The sequence below is a fragment of the Monodon monoceros genome, unplaced genomic scaffold, assembly GCF_005190385.1.
Source record: "Monodon monoceros isolate NGI ecotype Baffin Bay Population unplaced genomic scaffold, NGI_Narwhal_1 Super_Scaffold_18, whole genome shotgun sequence".
In the NCBI taxonomy this organism is placed as follows: domain Eukaryota; kingdom Metazoa; phylum Chordata; class Mammalia; order Artiodactyla; family Monodontidae; genus Monodon; species Monodon monoceros.
Window position 1 is genome coordinate 144,735,685 of NW_021703774.1, and position 18,645 is coordinate 144,754,329.

Genomic DNA, 18,645 nt, shown 5'->3' on the forward strand with positions numbered 1-18,645 from the left:
TTCTAGAGACTGATGGAACGTCATGTGATGATGTCATCTCTCTGGCAATTAAGAAAACGTATGCTTGTACATTCTTGTGTTTTAAATTTTTCTCCATTTAAATTCTAATAGTGACAGGAAACTCACATAAACAAAAGTTCTTTGAGGATCATCAATTATTTTTAAGAGTACAAATGGGTCCTGAGACCAGAAAGTTTGAGAACCATTGTACTAAACTAATACTACTCCAGCAGGAAAAACAGACGAAGGAGAAAACTACCAGTTTACTTAAGAACATCAATGCAAATATCTTAAACTTAATTGTTCTTAAAAGAAGATAAAAATAAATGAAGAATACATCATGTTCTTGGATGAGACTCAAATTAAACTATAAATTTAATGAAATTCCAATCAAAATACTTATAGGATATTTTATGGAACTGGGCAAATTTATTCTAAAGTTCACCTGGGAGAGGAAATGTACAAAAGCAGTCAAGAAAATTATGAGAAAAAAAAAAAAAAAAGAAAATTATGAGAAAGAAAAACAATGTGACAAAGAAAAATGGTAGTATATGTAGTTTTGGGCCCCATAAGGTATAAAAATATTCTATAGTGCTACAATAATGGAAACAGTGTGGTGTTGGTACAAAAATGGACCCAAAAAGTCCAGGGAGCAGGATAGAATCCAGAAGCAGACCCATGTACAACCTGACATTTCAAATCAGTTGGAAAAACGTAGACTCATTAATTGTGTCAAGACAATTAAAATTTTCTTAGGAAAAAAATAAAGTTAAAATCCTAATTCACACTATTGACGAAACTTAATTTTAATTGTATTAAGGATCTAACTTGGACAATACAACTATGAAAGTATTGAGAGGAAAAAGATTATATGTATAAAATCTTCTGGGAGAGAAACACAAACCCCAGAAGCCATGATCGAAAAGGCTGATGAATTTTACTACATATGAAAACCTTTTGTATTATGTAAGACACTGTAAATAAAGACAAGCAATAGATTAAAATATATATGTATATATTTGTAACATATGTAACAGAGAAAGAATATCACAGTGAAATGATGCAAGCCTTCAAATCAATAAGAAAAAGATAACAATCTAATAGAGAAACAGGCAAATAACATAGAAAGGCAATTCACAGAAGATATACAAATGATCAATAAATATATTAAAGCATGCTCAAATTCACTAGTAACCACAGAAATGCAAATCTATAAAATGTAAGTATAGCTTTTTAATTCATTAGAGTTGCAAAAATTGAAGGAATGATAATATCCTGTATTGATGAGATGTGGGGAAATGAGCATTCTCATTCACTGTTGGATGGCAGTCTTTTTGGAGGGTAACTGAGCACACTCTAACAAAAATTTAAATTCTCACATCTTTTAACCCAGCACTTCTACTACTAGAAACTTACTTGCAGAAATAATTGCATATTTCTGCAAAAAGTTTGCTGTAGCAGTGCTTGTAAGAGTAAAAAACTGGAAGCAACTGAAAAGCTTTCAACAGGGAAATAACTAAATAAATCATGGTAGTTACAAAATATGGAAGAGCATTTGGGGGTTAAAAGAACAAGGTAATTCTATTATGTATTGACATGGAGAAAAAAAAATTTTTTAACATCTTTATTGAAGTATAATTGCTTTACAATGGTGTGTTAGTTTCTGCTGTATAACAAAGTGAATCAGCTATACATATACATACATCCCCATATCTCCTCCCTCTTGCGTCTCCCTCCCACCCTCACTATCCCACTCCTCTAGGTGGACACAAAGCACCGAGCTGATCTCCCTGTGCTATGTGGTTGCTTCCCACTAGCTATCTATTTTACATTTCATAGTGTATATATGTCCATGCCACTCTCTCACTTCATCCCAGCTTGCCCTTCCCCCTCGGCATGTCCTCAAGTCCATTCTCTGTGTCTGTGTCTTTATTCCTGTCCTGCCCCTAGGTTCTTCAGAACCACTTTTTTTTTTTTTTAGATTCCATATATATGTGTTAGCATACGGTATTTGTTTTTCTCTTTCTGACTTACTTCACTCTGTATGATGGTCTCTGGGTCCATCCACCTTGCTACAAATAACTCAGTTTTGTTTCTTTTTATGGCTGAGTAATATTCCATTGGATATATGTGCCACATCTTTATCCATTCATCTGTCGATAGACACTTAGGTTGCTTCCATGTCCTGGCTATTGTAAATAGAGCTGCAATGAACATTGTGGTACATGACTCTTTTTGAATTATGGTTTTCTCAGGGTATACACCCAGTAGTGGGATTGCTGGGTCGTATGGTAGTTCTATTTTTAGTTTTTTAAGGAACCTCCATACTGTTCTTCATAGTGGCTGTATCAATTTACATTCCCACCAACAGTGCAGAGGGTTCCCTTTTCTCCACACCCTCTCCAGCATTTACTGTTTGTAGATTTTTTGATGATGGCCATTCTGACTGGTGTGAGGTGATACCTCATTGTAGTTTTGATTTGCATTTCTCTAATGATTAGTGATGTTGAGCATCCTTTCATGTGTTTGTTGGCAATCTGTATATCTTCTTTGGAGAAATGTCTATTTAGATCTTCCACCCAGTTTTGGATTGTGTTGTTTGTTTTTTTGATATTGAGCTGCATGAGCTGCTTGTATATTTTGGAGATTAATCCTTTGTCAGTTGCTTCGTTTGCAAATATTTTCTCCCATTCTGAGGGTTGTCTTTTCGTCTTGCTTATGGTTTCCTTTGCTGTGCAAAAGCTTTTAAGTTTAATTAGGTCCCATCTGTTTATTTTTGTTTTTATTTCGACATGGAAAAAATTTAAAGATATATCATTAAGTGGAAAAAGCAAGAGGTATGTTTATGGTATGATTCCATTTGTGTAAAAAAACTATATTTTAATCTACCATAAAATATATAAATGTACACATGTATAAACAAGAAAAGGTCTGGAAGGGTACATACTAATCTGTAGACAGTACTTACCTTTATGGAGGAGAGTCAATTAAAGAAGTAGAGTAAAAGAGACTTTTACTTTGTAATTAGTGTTCTGTAATTTATTATAGCAAGTATTTCTGTTTTACCTGTAAATTTTCAAAATCAATCAAAAGAAGAAGGAAAAAAAACCTCCTGCAGTATCTACAGTAAGAGGTGATGCAGGCTTAAGCGAGAGCATTGGGTTTGAAAGGCGGAAGAGATATCTCTTCCAGGCTCTTTTTAACACACTTTGTGTGTTTCCATTATGCGGATCGTCTGAAGGCTGCAACTATGTATGTATCTGCCTCTGCAAACACAGAAACTGGTAGGTATTCATCTCTGTGTCTTCTGTGCCTGGCAATGTGTTTGGCATTCGGCAGATGTTGAGTAAGTATATGTTGAATGAATCATAAAGACAGTAAAAAGGTAGAACATACAGTTTTTGGTAACTAATTAGATGCAAGGCGTGAAGGAGAGGGTTGGAGTGGATAATGATATCATTACCAAATAAGGAAAACAGGAAGTTCGGGGGAAATTATGACAATAGCTAACATTTAATGATTACTATGTGCAGGTACTCTGTCAAATGCTCTGTATCCATTATCTCATTGAATCTGAAGAAAAACCTTATATTTCCCTCACACGAGGAAAGAAGAGCTAAGAGACTTTCCCAAGGTCACTTAGCCATAAGTACAGCCAATATCCCAGACTCTGTGCTCTTATTCCCGAGGTTATACTGCTTCTTCAAAGCGGGAAAGTTAATAAAATCAGTTTTGATAGGTTGTGATTGAGGTGCTCATGGGCTATTCATTGAGGTTAACCAGTCCAGTGGAGAGTTGGATATCTCAAGTCTGCAGCTTGTTAGAGACGTCAGGGCTAGAGGTATGGATTAGAAGTTGTCTACGAGAGTGGCATCTAGAAGGTCAACATTCAACAATCATTCAACAAATATTTATTGAGCTCCCGCATAAGCTCCAGGCACATGTTACATCAAACACTCACTTCAAACCCATTTGATTCACAGAATGCTTATCATGTGAAAGTACTCATTTCTTTTTCACGTCTAATGATCCCCATTACACTGTAAGTATGTTAAACTACTAAATTTCTCTGTATTCCCCCTTGTTATAGGGCTCTAAACATGTTTGTTGATTGAATGCTTGAGAAAACATTAAGAAATGAGCAGCCATTCACAAAGACTAGCCTAAGTCTCAGGAAACCAAGTGCAGAGAGTGTCTGCATCTCTTATACCAGCTAAAATTCTATAAAAGCAGTCAAGTCTCAACGCAAATATAAGATTTTTCATCGATGTCATCAAGGTTAATTGTAGGCATCAGAAAATTGTAACTTGAAGCAGCAGGCTGGCTGCCAGAAGACCCATACCAGGTGGTATTTCCCTTGGCAAATTTATCAAAATCCAGAGTCTGGCCCTCAGTCTTACTGGTCTAGACACTCAATCCTGTCAGAGTTGAGAGAACCCAGGGAGCTTTATGCATGTTCACTAAGTCATAAAAAACTGAAGTATAAAACTAGAGTGTCAGTTATTAATATATGACCAGATATTTGCCTCCATCATCATCTCCCTGTAGCCAATTGATGTGCAAAGGCAGATTCCTAGGAGACCATGTGGTAAGCCCAGAATCAGCACACAGGGAGTTAGTCACGGGATTAGGAGGTTTAACAACACCAGGCTCTGAGCCTGATGCAGAGGCAGCGTGAAACAGGAACAAAGCACATACTTTGAAACCAGAGAAACCTGGACACACACAGCGCCCCTTACTTCCTAGCAGAGTGGCTGTGGGCAAGTCATTCAATCTCTGCAACCTCTAGTTCTTTGAAGGTGAATGACGATACCTACTTCACAGGCTTATCGTGAGGATTCAATGAGATAATGCATAAAATGCTAGACCAGTTCCTTTCATGTGATAGGCGCTCAGTAAATGGTAGCTACATATCCGTCTCCATATGTTAGGGGTTAAGGGTTCAAGTCAGCCTTACTGAATGTCCTTTGCTCTGAATAAAACAGGGCAAGAAAGGACGGGGGCAAAAGACCAGTAAGAACAATGCTGCAGTAATCCAGAACACAGATGCTAGTGGCTTAAAACAGGGATGCAGCCTCGGAGATGTGGGGAGCTGGGAGAGATACATACATACAGATTTGAAAGGTATTTAGGAGGCAGGCACTATGCTGAGTGTTCTACATATTTATAGTCCTGACAGCAACTTATAAAGTAGCCCATTTTTCAGATAAAAGTCAGAGATATTAAGCAACTAGCTAAGGATCACACGGCAGTGACTGAACTGCAATATGAATTATAGTTGGTGTGATTCCAAAATCTCTCTTCTTCCTACAAATATACGTCTGTACATATCTTGGTTCTCAACCAAGATGTCAATTGTGAGGAATATAGTAATTTCTTACCACTAACAAAGTATTGAAGTTTACAGAAATGATTGAAGTTTTAGAAAATATAACTTGGAACAGATCAAGGTTATCACTATAATAAATAATGTCACTACTGCTCACTTCCATTATGATATGCTTTCTTGGGGGCGGGAGAGAAAGAGGTGGAAGCAGAGCTCGTGGATCAGAAATTCTACATCATTCATTGTAGGTTTGCTATGACAGAGTATCACGCATGTGAACTTCATCCATTGTTTCATCTTGGAAACAGTTTCAGAATGGTTACTCCGAGGAACAGGCACTCTTGTTGAGCAAAGAAAGTCTTAGCTGGGCCATGTACAAGCTTTCACTGTAACAGTGACAAGCTCTTCAGACAGCAGACATAGGTGCTAACCAACGGATAATCTCCTGACACTGTGTTCCTTAGATTTTCATCTTTCCAGTCACACGCAGATTATAATCCACTGCAGAAACTTAACTGTTTTAGATGGAGGACAATATCATCTAACAAATTTGAACTCCTTTTCCATATGAACCAACAAGTTAAGTTTTTCCTACTTTTACAGCTTAATATTTTAACCCAGGTGCTGCCGCCATTTCTTCTACCTTCAGTCTCTGCGCCTTTCTCAGAGCTCCCAACAGCACTATGTTGGGACAGAGCATCCGGAGAGGTTCACAACCTCTATGATCTGTAAGAGCCATTACGAGGAAGGTCCAGGGAATAATTTACCATTTTCAGTGGAAAACAAGTGGTGGTTATTAGCTATGATGATTTTGTACTTTGGGTCTGGATTTGCTGCACCTTTCTTTATAGTAAGACAACAACTGCTTAAAAAATAATCCATGAGGGACTTCCCTGGTGGTCCAGTGGCTAAGACTCCACACTCCCAATGCAAGAGACCCGGGTTCGATCCCTGGTCTGGGAACTAGATCCCACATCCCACAACTAAGAGTTCGCATGCTGCAACTAAAAGATCCTGCGTGCCACAGCTAAAAAAAAAGATCCTGCATGCCGCAACAAAGATCTCGCGTGCCACAACTAAGACCCAATGCAGCCAAATAAATACTAAAAAAAATAATAATCCATGAGACAGAGCATTTTAAGAGGTGCAATCTCTTTGAAAAAAGGATTTAACTCAACATCCTAGATATGTTTGTAAATAAACTTATGGCATAAATCCTTAAAAAAATTTTAACCCAAGCATAACATTTCACATTATAAAATTTTGCTTTGAATTAGTTTGAGCCTAAAATTTCATCCTCATGAGATGGATGTAAATCAGTTTTGTTTCTCTGCAAATTTAATACTCATGACTTCTATATTCCTACTCCAAATATTGCTTTAAGTTGTTTTCAGAAGTTTTTATAAGTTATTCATTCATTAGACAAATGTCACTGCATGCCCCCCAAGTACCAGGGCCCTCAAGGAATTCACAATCTAATAAGGAAAACAGATAGACAAGTACTCCTAATGATAGTTATAACATTAATAACAATTTGTGCTATTTACCACCACCTGCTCTGTATCAGACACTGTGCTAGGCCTTAGGAATGAAAAGAGGAATAAGAAATTTCCCTACGTTCAGGGGCTTCCCATGCCTTCAGAGGGTTTATGTACAGTCTGATGGGGGAGGCAGGTATACGGACCAATACATGAAATAGAGTAAACAAATGCCCTGCTGGAAATAACAATAGTGTGCTTAGTAGAAGGACAAGAGATGGAGAGGTTAATGAGAGGTGAGAAGGCAAGCTGGAAAGGTTTCATAGAGGCAGTGACCTTCGAATTGAGTTTTAAAACGATGAGTATTTTCCAAATTCAGGGCAAAAGGAAGAAAAAGGATAACTGGCAAAGACAGGTGTAAAACAATTTCATGTGTTCAGGGGACTGCAAGCAGTTTGGTAGAGATGGAGGTTACAGTAAAAAAGGAGGGAGGAGGAGTTGGGAGGATCCAGTAAGAGCTGAGGCTTGTTGGGCAGAGGGCATATGATGGAGGGCCTTCCACGCTGTGTTGTCTGTGAAGCCATGGGGGTCACCAAAGGGTTCCAGGCATGGGAGTTACAAGAACAGGGCTTGTCTTAGAAACAGAACTCTGGTAGCCTATGAAGAGGATGGAGTTTCGAGATAAGGAGAGCAGTTAGAAAATACAGAATATATGTGTAGGATGGTAATTCCCTGGTGGTCCAGTGGTTAGGATTCTAGGCTTTCACTGCCGTGGCCTGGGTTCAATCCCCGGCTGGGGAGCTGAGATCCCACAAGCCATGCAGCGCAGCCAAAAAAAAAAAAAAAAAATATACTTGTAGGAGATACTCAGAGACAACCCAACAGAAAAATCAGCAAAACTCTGAAAAGGTACTTCACAAAAAAAGAAAAATCAATGGCTAATAAACACATGAAAGCGTACTCTACCCAGTAACCAGGTTAATTTAAGTAAGAACCACACTGAGAAATTGTTATATACCCACAAGGCTGGCAAAAATGAAAAGGTCTCACAATACCAAGTATTGGTAAGAATGTGGAACAACAAAAATTCTACGTGCTGGTAATAGAACAAACTGGCAGAACCTCTTTGGAAACGGTTTGATGTTAGCTAGTAAAGTTGAAGAAGCACTTATCTCAGGACCCAGGAATTCTAGTTCCAGGTTTCTACCCTAATGAAACTTGTGTCCTGTACACCAGGACACTTATAAAAAATGTTTATGGTAGCATTTTCCATAAGAAAAAAATTGGAAATAACCTAAATATGAATCATCATTGGAATGGATACATGAATCAGGGTGTATTCATACAATGGACTATAACACAGCAATAAAAATGAATAAACTCCAAGTACATGCAATAATATGGATGAATCCTAAACTCTTAATGATGAACAAAAGAAACAAGACCCAAACAGTACAAAAACATGATTTTACCCATATAAAGATCCAAAAATGCTACATTAAACTATATTGTTTAGGGATACAGACATAGGTAATAAAATTATAAAGAAAAGCTGGAAAGTAATCATCGTAAAAGTCAAGGGAGTGATTATCCGAGTAAGGGAGAGATGGGTTGTGACCAAGGAGAAGTATACAAAGGACTACTAGGATGCTGGAAATGTTCTGTTTCCTGGGCTGGCTGTGGTTTCATGAGGGTTCAATTATTTGTTTAACTGTGCACATATAGTTTGTGCATCTTTCTCCAGGTTTGCTATATTTCTCAATATAAAAGAAAAAATTAATGTACTTAGGAAAAAAACAAAAAGTACATTAACAACTATGTACTGCTAGATGTGTTTATAAGTGAAAAGCTGCTTTGTTGAAAATTAAAAAGAAATCAGAAAAGGCTTCACATAGGAGATACATACATGTGAATTGAAACATACATGTGAATTGAAACATAAAGGATCCCCTGCTTTCCAATCTGGGTCCCACAAAAAAAGATGGCAAGAAGAAGGACTGTTCTGAAATCAATGAAGTAGTGAGCAGAGAATACACCATCAACATTTACATGAACATCCATGGAGTAGAGTTCAAGAAGTATGCCCCTCGGGCACTCAAAGAGATCTGGAAATTTGCCATGAAAAAAATGGGAACTCCAGCTGAGCGCACTGACACCAGGCGCAACAAAGCTGTCTGGGCCAAAGGAATAAGGAATGCCCCATACTGTATCCGTCCAGGTGTGGTTGTCCAGAAAACGTACTGAGGATGAAGGTCCACGAAACGAGCTCTATACTGTATACCTATGTATCTGTCACTGCTTTCAAAAATCTGGATGAGAACTTACAGCTGATGGTCAAATAAAGTTATAAAACTGAAAAAAAAAAATTCCTTGACCTAATTCTAGGTTGGGTACCAGTCCTGTGAACTATACCATGAACTAATCTGTCTTAAAATACTTTCTGCAATGTAATGTATTCTGTGTTCTCCACCACTGTAAGCTGCTTGAAGGAAAGCTGGGTCTTGTTTACACTGGATTCTTATGACCTAATAGTTCACAATATATAGTAGGTACTCAATAAATTTGTGGAATGAATGAATGAATGAAGAAATGCTGCTTACTCTTCTTATAATCATGTCTTGAGTAATCTAGGCACTACATTCAATGGAGATCACAAACCTTCTCCATGCATTAAGTTTTCAGCTGCTACTCTGTCTTTTCCTCCACAGTTCTCCACTTCCTACTTTAAAGGTAGAGTCCACTAGAATCTTTCTCTCCATCAATTAAAATTTTTCTCTTCTTTCACTCCTCTTAGAATAACTGCTCATCTCCAAGGCTAATCCTTTTATCTAACACCTTGACCGTATCTCTTGTATTTCTTCCCCAGATTTGCATCCTTCATTATTCCTGTTCTGAATGATTCTACATTTTATCTTCCCCTCATTCATTCATACCAGCTCAGAGAATGCGAAGGTACCATGTTCACCCTAGAAAATAATAGATACTGTACTTAGGGAAACAGACTAATCTAGAATTCACAACCTGATGGTAATTCTCTTTAATATCCTGCCATGCATGACTTTCACAGGCTCAGAAAATGCCTGGAGTTGTGACAGCACGCTAAAAGCCTCGGTCCCCATGGCTACTTAGGGCTGGGGCAAGCATGGCCTGACACTTCTCTCAACTGCTGGATGAGATGGGATTGTGGGGTTGTACTAGGGCAAGGAATTCCCCTTTAATGGGGGACGGGCACTCTTTCTTTCCAAAGATAGTATCTTGGAAGTGGCCACCACAACAGGTTCTAGGTCAGGGAATGAATCAAGGGACACATTCTGATACATAGGAGTACCACTGCCAGGTTTCAGATGGGTTGCTTCAAGCTGGCTGCTCTCCTTGACAATGCAGTCCTGGTTCTGAGGGCCAGGTCCTGAGAAGAGCTCCTGCTTGAACCTGGCTAATATCAAGGTCTGTAAGATGCCTGAAGGAGTTTCTCTTTGAGACTCAGGGAACAGGAGGCCTAAGGCTCCAAAGAAAGTTCTGCCTCTAAGCTCTCACTTGTACCTCCAGGCGGGGTCCCATGCTCACCCATGATTAACATTCCCCCAACAGAAGAAGGACCAAGTTGAGAAGGAGTCTGTTCTAAGTCAGAATCCCTTCTATCCTGATTGAAGAGATCATTTGGTAGAGATTTCTGCCATCTATTGCAGTGATACAGGGAAAGAGCACAAGTTTTTGGCATCAGACAGGTCTGGCTTTGAATCCCAGCTCTGCCACTAACTAGCTGTGTGTTGGTCAATGTCTTAAATCTTCTGAGACTATAAAATGGAGATGATATCTACCTGAAGGGTTGTTGTATAATAAATCTTAAACTTATTTCCCGGTTTCCCTTTTACTTCCTCTATAACAGGCTGGGAACATCAGCCCCAATCCCAGGGTCAGCTTTGACTAAGTCCCTCCATTCTTTGCTATGTCCTCTTCATCTTTCGCCCCTCCCCTCCCTTGCACAATATGTATCTGCTGGAGTAAACTCTTGTCAGTTCCCTGAATACATCAAGCTCTTTCTCCATAGAAACTGTCCAATAGAACTTTCTGCAATGATGAAAAAGTTCCATATTATAGCTGTCCACTATAATAGCCACTAGCCACATGTAGGTAGTCAGCACTTGAATTGTAGCTAGTGGGACCAAGGAGATAAAATTTTAATCTTCTTTAATTTTAATTAATTTAAATTTAAATAGCCCCACAAGGCTAGTGGCTACCATAACTTACAGTTCTAGACTGTAAGTCTTTGCATTTGCCATTTCCTTGCATGGAAATGTATTTCCCCTCTCTTCTACTCAGTCTTAAAATCTCAGCTTGAATATCTATTCTTCCAGGATGCATATCCTGAGACTTGGACTCAGTTAGGTTTCTTCTTTGTTACCTTCCATAGCATCCTCTACCCTTCTCCTATAATATCACTCATCACATTTTTTTTTAAATTACTGTTTTGTATTTTCCATTAGGGTGTAAACTTCATTGGTGTTCTTGAGGCCCTACAGACTTCCTCTCTCAGGTAGGGATACTCCTTTTCTTCCCTTTGAGTGGACATCCACGGGACCTTAGGATTTAGGCTTTTTCCAAGTTGGGGACTGTTATCTTTGAGGTAACTTCTGCGCATTGGAAGCTTTAGGGATTGATTAGGAGTGGCCTTATACCTTTCTAAGGATAAGCTAAAAGTCAGAAACTAAAAAGGAAAGGAATAATAAAATGCCTCATTAAATTAAAAACTTCTACATGCAAAATAAACAACAGGGACTTCCCTGGTGATCCAGAGGTTAAGAATCCACCTTTCAATGCAGGGGATGTGGGTGCGATCCCTGGTTGGGAAACTGAGATCCCACATGCTAAGGGGCAACTAAGCCCTCACGCCACAACTAGAGAGAAGCCTGCTGCAACAAAGAGCTGCAACAAGGACCCAGTGCAGCCAAAAAAACCAAAAACCAAAAAACCAACAACAATAACACCCCACCAATACATCAAGACAAATGATAAACTGGAAAAAAATATACAACATAAATTATAGATTAAAAAGGATTAATAAAAAGAGTACTTAAAATCAGTAAGAGAAAGGTGGACACCACGTGGATAAAAGAAATGAACAGGCAGTTCAAAAAAGAAGATAAACTAATCTCAAAAAATATTAAAAACTGTTTAACTTCACTAGTAACTAAATAAATGCAGATTAAATGAACATAATACCATTTTTGCTTATTAAATTGGCAAAGATTAAAAAGTTTCATCCTAATGTGTTGATCAGAGCATGAAGAAATAAGTAATCTGGCACTAAGCGTAAAAATTGAAACAGGCACACTTTTAATCCAGCGATTCTACTCTTAGGAATATATCCTAAGAAAATGATCAGACACTTGACAAAGGTGAATTTATAAAGATGTTCTCTGTAAGTGTTGTTTATAATACTGAAAAGCTGGAAACAATCTAATTAGACAACCAGAGGTTGGTTAAATAAAATATGATACATCCCTGCAATGGAATACTAAGTGGCTATTAGAAGTGGTGCTATGGGTCTATATTTACTGACACAGAGCACTAGCTATAATAAATGAAAAAGTGAAAAAGAAAGTCACAAGCTAGCATGTTAACATAATCCTACTTTTATAAAATTTTTGTCAACTTACCTATCTACTCCTAAAAACAATCTCGAAGGATATATGCCAAAATATTGATAGTTCTCTCTGGGTAGATGTTTCACTATCTTTCCCTGCTTAAAATTATGGCAACTAGCCAGTCCTCCCCAGGATTCTCTGGCGTAGGGTTTGATGTCCCCTCAAATGGGTCACAGAGGACCTCAGAGATAGCCAGTACTAGGTTTCCTGATTGATGCAGTCGTAGACTCACTAGTAGTCCAGACTTTACCTATTTTATTCACTGCTGTGTCTTTTGTGTCTATAACTGCCTGGCACATAGTAGGCATTCAATAAATATGTGTTGAATTAATGTATCACATCAGAGCACCAATTCTACTAATGATAAAGCACATTTAAACATTATTTTGATAAATTAAACCCAGAATGCAAAATTCACAAAAAGTTTAGATAATGCAAGATTCCTAAATACGTTATACTCTCTATTCACCATTACAATGCTGGGGCCAGAAGTTTATTTTCTTCTATCATTTGTGTCCTTTCCCAGAAGAGTCTGAGAAGCAGTGAATAATATCTTTGTGCAAGGCCTTTTCCACCCCCTTCTGAGGCTAGGTATTACAATCTCTAACTCACAGACGAGAAAATGAAGGTTTGGCATTGCTCAAGGTCACACAGCTAAAAAGCAGGGGAATCGGGACCCAAATCCAGGCCCACTTGTCTCCAAAACTCATCTGTGGCTTTGAGAGGTACAAAGTAAGACAATGAAAAGGACACTGCAGGTCTGTGACAGCTAATGTCTGTGCTTCCTAACAAGTCACCACCACTTAGCCCTGAGCTCCCATGTCTAAGAGGTGCTTTTTCTTAACCCTTGGAGAATCCAGAGGATGATTTGTCACCAGGGTTATTAGCATTTCTCCCTGGATATCGACAGCTTGTCTTTCCTCCCTCCAACCAGTGACTGATTTCTTCAAATGCTCGCCAAATACGGCCCAAGTCACCATGGTAAACGTATTGACAGAATCATATTAAAAGCTACTGAGCATTTACAGGGTTGTAAGTTATGCAAGGGAGGAACAAGATAAGAAACACAGGGAAAGAAAACAGGTTCAATCAGCAGTGACAATTATTTATTTAGAAGCTGCTGGTTGGAACAGTTTTTTAAATATACTTTAATTGCTAATTACGGTTTCTTCAGGAGAGTTGCTTCACCTTAAAGCTAATCATTAATATTTTAGCTGCCCAGCATAGAGACTGTGTACATGCCGTAGACCTACCCAGAGCCGTGTCTATGCAGTTAGCATCCGCTGCTGGCTCTGAAAACAGAGTCTGCTGCGTTGGTTGGTTTCCTACCCCAAACTCAAAGTCCGCTAGTCCACTTACAAGAGAGCAGACATTTAAGTCCTTATTTCTCTAAAGATTAAGGCTGGTTCAATAAGCAAAATTCTGCTCTAAGCCACCTAGACAACTGACAATTTTTCAAAGGAATGACCTATCTTTTCTAAGTTAATTTACACCTTTTATTGGGGGACATAAGTGTTGCCTTAGGCAAGGTAGAGAATACAGAAGAGTTTGTTTTCAGCTTCTAATTCCCTGGGTACTCCGATGTGAACCTTATAACAAATAAGGTCAGCTTCCAGGCCCAGGAGGTACTGAGGGTAAACAGGCGGGAGGGTGCCGGGGTCCGCGTGGGAGTATATTTGGTGTAGCCCCGTCTCCCGTGTTTCCAACTTCACATGCTTCTTAAGGAGAATCTAATCCTCACAGGAGAGTTGAATCTGTTCATTTGCACGCATCTCATCAGCACCCTGCTTTGTGGAGGGCTGTTTGATGTCCCAAGGAAAAGACTTCGAAGTCTTTTAAAGCCTTTTTGATGTGAACCAGAAAATCACGTTTTGTCGAGAGTGCACTCAACTTGAACCTCAAAAGGTTCAGGACTCAGAAACCACACGGTTCAAGTGGGATTTAAACTGGGCAAAATCACTTCCTTGTCTTCCCCGGCAAGTCCCACCCCTGGCCTTTGTGCTAACAGTTTCTCTACACTGTTGGGCCTTTTTCCTCTCTCTCTTTCTCTCTCTCTTTCTCTCTCTCTCTCTCTCTCTCTCTCTCTCTCTCTCTCTCTCTCTCTCTCTCACACACACACACACACACACACACACACATATCTTGGCAAGAAAACCTTAAGAGAAAGAAAAAATATATCACCCCCAAAGAGTGGGTGATCCTCCTCTCTGAGGATAAATGCTGTCTCCAGCACCACCCTGTCCTCAAAGCTTCTGAATGGTCATTGCTGCAGTCCCAGAGACCTGGAATGCTCTAGGTGAGGGTGAAATGATTTACAGAGCCAAACAGCTATGATTGCATCCTTAAGTGAGGCATTTAACTAGGTACAAGACTTGCAGAGAAAACTGGAAACTTGCTTTGGGGAGCAGCTACTTTGCGTGGAAGGAAGCACATACCTTAGGACTTCACTGTTCCACTTGGAAATGAAGGGACAGGAGATATGACTCCTCCTAAAATCAAAGGGAAGAACTGAGCTGAGAGAATAATCTAACCCTAACTTTCTCTTTCCAGAGTTCGTTTCTTATTTTTCCTCATTAGACTTGAAAATCCAGTTACTCAAGAGCCAGTGAAAGTTTAGATTCACGAGACAGAATCTCAATTGTGAAAAGATCCAAAGTGTTCCTCACACCCTAAGGAGTCTCAGATGCCCTGTCCCCATGGCTGGAACCACATCAAAGCTCCAGTGACCACTGTCTCATGTCCTGCTAACCATAATAGTTACTATTTATTGAGTGGCTACCGCAGATCAGGCACCATGCTATAAATACATTATCCCATTTAATTTGTTCAATAAAACAAAAAGGTGAGTCAGCTCACTCCCATTTTGCAGACACGAAAACTGAGGCTCAAAAAAAGTTTAAATGACCTGCCCCAAAGCAGCTCAGCTAATAAGTGCTTGAGCTGTGACTGAAATCCAATCTGTTGAGCATCAAAGTCAGTGGTTCTTGGCTTAACACCATGTTACTCAGCACCTGTTCTGCTGCAGTTTTGGTTTGGTTTTGTTTTGTTTTAAGACACTTAGTGCTTTATAAATTTATTTAGTATTTATTAAGTACCTACTATGGGAAAGGCATTGTGGATATTTCAAGAAGTGTAAGACAGACATGCTTTCTTCCCCCCTCTCACTGTGACACTGCAATGGCCTTTTTACAGTGGTCCTCTTTAACTGACACTTACCCTCCTTCAGTCGGTTATTCACATAGCAGCCCGAGTAATCTTTTTAAATGATAAATGACAACACAGTACATCTCCCTGTTTAAACACTCTGCGGCCTCCTGTTGTTGCATCTAGAATAAAATCCAAACTCTCTGTGACCCTAAAGATTCGTGGAGGTCTAGCCCCTCTCCATTTCATCTCTTGCTGCATCCCCCCAAGTTCACCCCATCCAAGCCCTCAGACCTTCTCTCTGCTCTTTAACTGTGCCAACACACCCTTCTTCCAAACGCTTATGTGGTTGTCACCTGCTCATCACTCATATTTCAATTCAGACATCACCTCCAGAGGTATACCAGGCATACTTGACACAGCGTGTCAGTTTTTACATTTTTTATGACATAATCAGTCATAAAGCTATTTTCTTGATGAATTCTTTAGTTTTAACATAAGTGATTAACAATATTAAAGGAATGTTTTATTTTTAGAGATATTCTAGTTTAGTAAACTATTTACTAGGTGAACTAAAATTTGCACAGACAAAACAAAAATGTCCCACCCCTCAGTTCACAGCTTGTTTCACTGTTCCAAAATTTAAACATAAATGAGAACTCCAAGTGGTCACAAAGAATGGCCGAATTGAAATAACTCAATTTATGCGTCCTCCTCTTTATAATTAATGTGCTCTCATTGTTCACTTTGAATCTACTGTTCATATGCAGGAATATGCAGTATCACATGACTTGGATACTGTATATTCCTGCATATGAATACGGATAGAAACTGTGTCCTAAGTGAGCTCAGACGCTTCTGAGCTGTTAGGCACTTACACTTGAAGCGAGTCTGCAGATGTAGTGGCCCACAGTGTAACTGGAAGTTCTCCCAATTCTTCCTTACAGAATGCAATGTTTATTAAAGAATAAATAATAAAAAAGATGCAAATTTGAAACTCACATATGTATTATTAAAACTCAATAACCACAGCAATTTTTCAGAACTTAGACCAACAAAAGATATTTTCGGGGAGAAATATTTTATAGTCAACATTGTTTAAAACTGTCAGCATGTCATGGTATTTAAAAGCAAGCAAACTTTTAGCTGATTGTTGTTTTAAAATTCCTCTACAGAGTAACATAGCACCCTACTCCCCTCACCTGCACACTTCACTCTCTATCATGATAAAAAAAAAATAAGTGCTGCAATAAGGGGAAACACCAGGTATTATGGGAACAAAAACACGGTTGAAGAAGTAGAAAAAGAACCAAGGGAGTATCATGTCCCAGAAGCCAAGGGAGGGGAATTCCAAGAAGGATGAAGTCATCAGTTGTATCCAGTACTACAGAGGATCCCTCCTCTGAACTGGGTGCCAAGGCCAACTGGGCGCAGGGCCTAGAGCTCTCCTTCCACTACACGGAAAGGTAAAACCAAGTCCTCCTTCCTCTGGATGGCGTGTAAACTAATTCAGAGGGAACATTTCTTATACGTGGTCTTAACCATTTCTTACCATCAGTGGCAGAAAGACAGATGTGGACATATATTGAGCCAATGGCAGGTCTGTGTTTTCTAGACCCTAATGCTGCAAAGAACTGCCAATGGCCACCACTAGCCCTCATGGTACATGGAGGAAAAGGACCCCACTTGGAGGATGGCGAGGGATGGAGTCTTCTGGCCTGCTTCTACTTGGCTGCAGTGCCCACGTGAGGGGCAAATCTCATAGAAATGGCCATAAACAGAGCAGGTAAGGGGGAGTCCACATACCCTTCACATCCGTTCTCTGTCCACCCCACCCTGCTCATCTACAGAAAGCAGCAAGCATCTGACCACCTTTAAGTCTCTTCATTTTTGAAACTCCTTCACCATATGGCTCCCGGACCAGTCTGTACTTTTTGGACGTTGAAACTGAAACAACCATCAGTTAAACTTTTTTACAAACTGATTCAGAAAAGAAAATAAATTTAATAAACAACAACAAGAAATCAGACACTTGTCCAGCAATCGTGACTGTACATCTCATCCCACTTGGCCGTTTCAAAGAAATGGAACCAATTAGTAATTAGTTCTAGAACCAGACAAATCATTCAATTTTATCAATTAATCTCTCTTATATTCAACCTTTAGATGCTAGGCTATGGACCTTTCCCATAAAATAGTCTTCCAAATTGTCTTTTTTAAAATAAATCTTTTAGAATAGTTTTTAGATTTACAGAAAAGTTGCAAAGACAGTACAGAAAGTTCCTATATTCCTCACACTCAGTTTCCCCTATTATTAACATCTTATTTTAGTATGGTACTTTGTCATAACTAACAAGCCAATATTGATACACTATTATTAACCAAAGTCCATACTTTTTACTTGGATTTCTGTAGTTTTTACCTAGCGTCCTTTTTCTACTCCAGTACTTCCACATTATCTGTTTTAAATTATAAACCAGATTTTTAAATTATAAAAATAGTACATGTACATGTTAACTATTCAAATACCACAGAAAAGCATAAAATATAAAGTACTGCTCCTACTTTCCATCTCAGTCATACTCCCCAAAGGAAGCTATTGTCAACAATTACTTTTGCACCCTTTCAAAAGTTCTGCATGCAAATATCAAATAAAGATATATACATGTCTTCTTCTCTATACAAAGGGGTCATATACTTCTCTGTACCTTGTTTTACATATAAGCACATATGGCTCTAACTCATTTTTAAAAACCACTACCTAATATTCTATTATACAGAGGTATCATAATTTATTTTATCAATTCCCTATCAATCTACATTTAGGTTGCTTCTTTTTTTTTCAAATTACAAACAATACTATAAAGTACATACATCTTTAGGTACTAGACCAAATATATGTAGGATAATTTCTTATTGTTGAATCTCATCAAAGGATATTTGCATTTAAAACTTTCATAGGCAAATAGTACTAACCTGCCCTCCAAAGAGACTGTACCACTTTACACTCCCACCAATGATGTGTACAGGACCCTGTCTCCCCATACCTTCA

At 38.8% G+C, this 18,645-nt stretch overlaps 1 protein-coding gene and 1 pseudogene across 3 annotated transcripts in view; one reads left to right on the forward strand and one right to left on the reverse strand.

Moving 5' to 3' along the window:
• RNF220 (ring finger protein 220) overlaps positions 1 to 18,645 on the reverse strand; it is a 223,181-nt gene that overhangs the window by 180,047 nt on the left and 24,489 nt on the right. The gene's annotated exons all lie outside the window — the stretch shown is intronic.
• LOC114898220 lies at positions 6,010 to 6,203 on the forward strand (annotated as a pseudogene).